Raw genomic sequence first — 6,730 nt, forward strand, 5'->3', positions numbered from 1 at the left:
CAAAAATTCCCCAATAATATATGAAACAATACATTGGACATAAGTATACCTCAATGCATCAACATCTCAATAATCTATTCTTTGACAAGTAACCTACACAATTCCTCCTTTCTTCCTCCTTTTCCTTTGCTCCTCTTTTGCCATCAATGAAAACAATACCATCAGTCTCCCCCTTTGGCATTGATAGAAATCACTATGATCCTCCCTGAGTGTAAATTCCCTAAATTACTAGATTCTCTACTGCTTGGATATAAGGAGAATTCTCTTCAACAACATTTTCTTCAAGTTTGGTCGGATCTTTAGACTATGTAAATGTCTTAAATCAATATGCACTAAACACGAATAATTCATTAATCCTCCCCCTTTGTTTGTATTATAATCTTGTGATTTCGTTGTTTCAAAACTAAGAAATAAATGGCCATGAGATGATTGTGGTGGTGCATCTCTTTACTTTGTTGTGTGTTTGAATTAAAGCTCAACATCATACCTTTGTCTTCAAGGAATATTTATTATTTATAAAATACCATAAAAATCATCCTCCAAATATCATCAAACTAATCTTGATGTGAGCCTATTTAAAAACAACTGACATTAGGCATATTGTTGTGTAGACATTGTAGCTTCAACGAGATATATAATATAAGGATTATGCATGGAAATTTCTACCACATGTTTGGAGTTTATTATTCTTTGCATTTTGGTAATAGTTCTTTGTTTCCATGTAAAAACTTATCTTAGTGACCACTGCCAATAATTAGATTTCCTCGAAACTCGATGCCGAATTTATATCCTTCGGTTGGAATAATCACCAATACCTTTGATATTTTTTTTGATAGTCAATTCCTTATTATCCACGAGACTAATTTAAGGAAAGCATGGTGATATTGTTCACGTCATCGGTCTTGAAAAAGAAAATCCTGGGTAAAAGATGCCCAAAAGCTTGTATTGTTGTCGAGGAGCTCCCTATTGTTCTTTAACAAATTTTTATCAACAATTCCAGTTTTATAGAAGGAAATCTAATTTTCTTTCTCTATCAGTTCATTCATATATATATATATATATATATATACAGTTTGAGTAGTCCTAATTGTTAGGATCATATATACAATTTGAGTAGTCCTAATGGTTAAGAGCATGTATTTCTTCTTAAAAGAGCACAGGTTCAAAATCAGAAGGTAAAGTATGTATTCCTTCATAGACTTAACAATCAAAATCACTTCAAACAAAATGTTTCACCTTTAGTACTTCCTAGGTGACGGATTGACTTTAATTTGGTAACACTGGGTAAAAGGACTTGTCATGTGGGTGTTAAGGCATTAAAACTGATGTGACCCTTTGGCCTTCTTGGGTCCATTAGTAACGTTCTCATTTGACTGCCTGGAGTGCATTATTCTCCAAAATTAAAAAAAAAACAAAACTTTCCTACAACGTGTTGAGATATTAATCTCACTGTCAATTAGTTGTTGCTTAGGTGTCATCTTAATTGATTTCTTCTCTGATAGGTGTCATAAGCAATTTAGTATTACTTGAGTTCTACTCCATAGGTGTCGAGTTTTACTTCAGTTATTTATTATTGATGTTTACAATGTAACCTATTTAGTCTTTCAGAATATTGAGAAGAGCAATCTCTGCTCCACTTTTCAGTTTCATTCTTTGTCATGGTATCAGAGCTTAGCTTGTGTAAGACTCTTTGAGAGCAACAGAGAGAGACGATTTTGCATAAGACTCCTCGAAACATCGACAATGTGAGTGAAGACAAAGCCTAAGCCTCTTTGAGAGAGAAGTAGAATATTGAAGAACCCTGAGAAGGAGTAGCAAGAGAAACAAGAAGCCAGCTACTACAAGGTGAAGGAGAAACTGATTAAACAATTCAATTCGAAATCTAAATGTTTTTTTCGGATATTCTTTGTGTATTAATGCACCCTACATCATTGAAGAGAGCGTACTAATGCAGCCCAGAAATTCATAGAATGCATTAGCGTTACTAACGCTCAACACCACAACAAGAAAACATGTTAGCTTCAAGAAAATTACAATATTTTCACTCACATGTAGGCAGAGAGCCTCGGGAAGGGCGTTAGCCAAAATTTGTTGCAGAAAGTTAATGTCAAACAAGATTCAAATATTTTTTACGAGGTCACGAGGTATTTTGTTTTATGCGCTTCATTTCAAAAAGTTCGCATAGTTAATGAAATAAACCTTATGATATTGATATGTCCTCGTCAGAATACGAGGTATTCATGAAAAAGAGCTTATTTTGAAAGAGGAAAGGGTTTGTTATTTTTTTTTTCAAGTTTTTTTAAATTCAAAACTTGGAAAGAAAGAGGCGTAGTTGATTTGTATTTTTTTAATTTTTTATTTTCTTAAACTTCGATATTTGTTTAAATTTCTTTTTTAAACATTGAAAGTAACTGTAAGAATTTTTTAAAGTTTTTTTTTTTAAAGTGGGAAAGGAAAAGGATTTTTGAAAATAGATTTAAAGAAAAGGTGGATATTTTTCATTGAAAGAAATGGCATCCTCCAGTGCTTTGCCACAGACCCCGACTTTGTTTGGCAAAAATTATGAGTTTTGTTTTTTGAGAATGACGACATTCCTGCAAGCCCAAGAGTGTTGGGATACACTTCAGACTACATATGTAGAGCTGACTCAAGAAGCATGGGTAGCCATGACTAATAATCAGAGGAATGCGGCGAATGAACACAAAAGGAAAGAAAACAGAGCCAAACCTTGGATTCAAAACTCAGCAAATGACTCTATTTTCGACAAGATAACAGGCGCATCTACAACACATGAAGCTTGGTAAATCTTGAAAGCTGCATATCAAGGTAATGATACAGTGAAGACAGTGAAATTATAGACATTGAGATCACAGTTTGAAACCCTAAAGATGACTGACACAAAAAATGTGGATCAATTCATGAAAAGAGTTGTGGGAATAGTAAATCAGATCAAACTCATCAATGAAACCATTTCAGATGAGAAAATTGTTCAGAAAGTCCTTCGAAGTCTGCCCAAGAAACATGACATGATTGTAATAGCCATTATGGAATCCAAAGATCTTACAACTTTCTCAGTAGAACAGTTGATTAGATTGCTTCTAGCACACGAAACAAGACTCCACTTGACAGAAGATTCCATGGAACAAGCTTACAAAGCAGAACTCTCCTTTGGCAGAGGCAGAAGCAGAGGATATAGAGGTAGGAACAAGAGAGGAAGAGGCAAAAGCAGACGCAGATCATAACATCATCATGCAGTAGAGCAATGGAGACCTCCACAAAATAAAACTCAAAGAAGCAGACCTTGGAGCAAATATGATGTCCAGTGTTATTAGTGCAAGAAATTTGGGTATTATGAAAATGAATGCAAAAAGAAATAGTCAGATCAACATATAGGCAATTTCCATCTCTCCAACGATAAAGGAGAATCCTCTGAAACAATGTTTATTTCATGCAATCTTTCTGAAGCCACTCACAACAAGGATCTTTGGTTGCTGGACAGTGGCTGCAGAAATCATATGACATGTAACAAAAATCTATTTTCTTATCTTGATGCTTCCATAACATCAGAAATTGGTTTTAGAGATCATTCTTGCATTAAAGCTGAAGGAAAAGGTATTGTTCCTATTCTTACTAAACAAAATTAACAGAAATACATTCCTGATGTTTGTTATGTTCCAAATTTGAAGCATAAAATCATTAATGTAGGACCACTGATGGAACATGGTTATGATGTAATATTTTAAGGGAACACATGTTACATCTATAACAAACCGCCGAATAGAAGACTGATAGCTAAGGTTGAAAAAACGAAGAATGGGATGTTTCCTTTTACTCTTAGAAGTCAAAATCGTTCACAGTCTTTTGTACACAATGTGTCAAGAATAAATGAGTCTCAGCTATGGAATTCTAGATATTGTCACATACCATTCAAAAGTCTAAGTCAGATTAAAAAATAGTCAATAGTCATTGGTCTCCCTACTATGGATGAGAAATACTGTAATTGTGAAATTTGTGTTCTATCCAAGCATAAAAGAGACAACTTTCCCACATCTTCATCTAGAGAAAAAGAGCCTTCAGTGCTTTTCCATACAGATATACGTGGTCCAATGAAGACACAGTCTATTAGAAGTAGTATTTATTTTCTAACATTCATTGATGATTATAGCAGGAAGACATGGGTGTATTTTCTAAAAAAAAATCACATACATTCTCAAGGTTTGAAAAATTCAAAGCAGAAGTAGAAAAGCAGAATTGAAAGTCTTTGAAAGAACTCAGATCCCACAGAGGAGGAGAGTACAAATCTAATCACTTCAAAGCATTTTGTCAACAACAAGGAATAATAATGCAAAACAAAACAAGATATACTCCACATCATAATGGAGTAGCAGAAAGCAAAAATCAGTCAATCATGAACATGGCCATATGTATGCTTCGTGAGAAGAAGTTATCAAACAATTATTGGGCTGAAGTAGTTTCGACAACAGTGTATGTTCTCAACTGATCTCCAACAACCACTCTCCAAGATATAGTACCTAAAGAAGAATGGGATGGTAGAGAGGTAAATGTATCTCACTTTAGAATTTTTGGATCAGTAGCTTTTTCACATGTTCCTGAGAAGCTAAGAAAGAAGCTTGATGATAGTAGTAAAAGATGTATTTTCGTAGGCTATAGTGAGTAGTCAAAGGCCTACAGACTTTATAATCCAGTTACAAAGAAGTTTGTTTTAAGCAGAGATGTAAAAATATTTGAAAATAAATCTTGGTCTGATGAAGTTGATGAAGCATCAAGTAAGTATTTTTATCCATCACAACCACCAAGATTGCACGTTGAAGAAGAGCCATAGCATTTTGAAAATGGTACATCTTGAAGTAGTGAATCCACCATTCATTCAACATCTTCCTAGGAAAATCGTAAAACGAGAAGCATCAGAGAAATATATGACCAGGAGCATGAATTTGACCAACATAATATGTTTGAATTTATTTCTTCTCAACCAACTCATTTTGAAGGAGGAGTTAAAGAAAAGCATTGGGTAGAAGCAATGAATCAAAAAATTGTTGTAATAGAGAAGAATCAAACTTGGGAATTAGATGATCTTCCAAGAGACAAAACCAAAATTGGTGTAAAATGGGTATATAAGACCAAGATGAATGAAAAAGGAGAAATTGAGAAACATAAGGCAAGGTTGGTTGTCAAATAATTCTCACAACAGTTTGGTGTTGACTATGGTGAAACCTTTGCTCCAGTAGCAAGGTTAGACATTATCAGAACCATTTTTTCCACAGCATCTCAACACAAATGGAAAGTCTATCAACTTGATGTAAAATTTGCTTTCCTAAATGGTATATTGTAGGAAGAAGTTTATGTAGAGCAACCTCTTGGTTTTGATGTGCCAAGGCAATAGCATAAGGTATACAGATTGAAGAAATCCTTGTATGGTTTGAAACAAGCTCCAAGAGCTTGGTACAATCACATTGACACCTATCTCATCAAAAGTGGTTTTTTTCACAAGCAATCATGAGCCAACTTTGTATACCAAAATGCATGAAGGTAAAATTATGAGTGTATGCCTTTATGTACATGATCTTCTTTATACAGGAAATATGATTTGAGAATATTTCAAAGCAGCAAATGCAAAAAGGGTTTGATACGACAGATCTAGGGGTCATAAATACTTTTTAGGCATTGAAATTCACCAATCCGCTAATGGAAATTTTGTCGGTCAGCAAAATATGCCAGTGAAATCATCAAAAAGTTCCAAATGACCAATTGAAAACCTGTAGATACACCAATTTCTCAAGGAACAAAACTGAGAAAATAAGATGTAGCACCACTAGTTGATTCCACACTGTATAAAAGTCTAGTTGGTAGCTTGTTATATCTCACTTCAACTAGACCTGATATTATGTTTGTAGCAAGTTTTGTCTCCAAGTTTATGCAATCACCTAAGATTTCTCATTGGAAGGTTGCAAAAAGGATCTTAAGGTATATTGCCAGGACAATAGATTATGGTTTGTTTTATACACATTCTGAAAATTGTTCACTTTCAGGTTATACTGATAGTGATTATGAAAGGAGTTTAGATGATTACAAAAGCACCTCAGGGTATGATTTTCATCTTGTAACTAATATGATTTCATGGGCATCCAAGAAACAGTCAATCGTTTCAATATCTTCTGCAGAGGCATAATATGTAGCAACAAATTCAACAACTTGTCAAGCTTTCTAGTTAAGAATATTATTGAAAGATATTTCAATCATTCAGAAGTAGCAAACTCCAATCTATTGTGATAACAGTTCAACTATTTCCTTATCAAAAAATCATGTATTCCACAAAAAGAGTAAGCACATTGACACTCGTTTTCATTTCATCCGAGAGCTTGTCAATAATGGGGACATAGTACTTTGTTTCTATACTTAGAAAGATCAAATAGCACACATTTTCAAAAAGCCATTGGGCAATAATGTATTTGAATTTCAAAGAAAATAACTTGGAATTGTAAGTGTCACTACATGCAACAATTGATATTAGGAGGGGATGTTGATATATTAATCTCACTGTTAGTTAGTTGTTGGTTAGGTGTCATCTTAACTGATTTCTTGTCTACTAGGTGTCATAAGCAGTTTAGTCTTACTTGAGTTCTACTCCATAGGTGTCGAGTTTTACTTCAGTTATTTATTATTGATGTTTACAATGTAACCTATTTAGTCTTTCAGAATATTGAGAAGA

This window comes from Pinus tabuliformis, chromosome 5_1 (genome assembly GCF_031772625.1).
Source record: "Pinus tabuliformis cultivar Carrire ecotype Pingquan chromosome 5_1, CPIR1, whole genome shotgun sequence".
NCBI lineage: Eukaryota > Viridiplantae > Streptophyta > Pinopsida > Pinales > Pinaceae > Pinus > Pinus tabuliformis.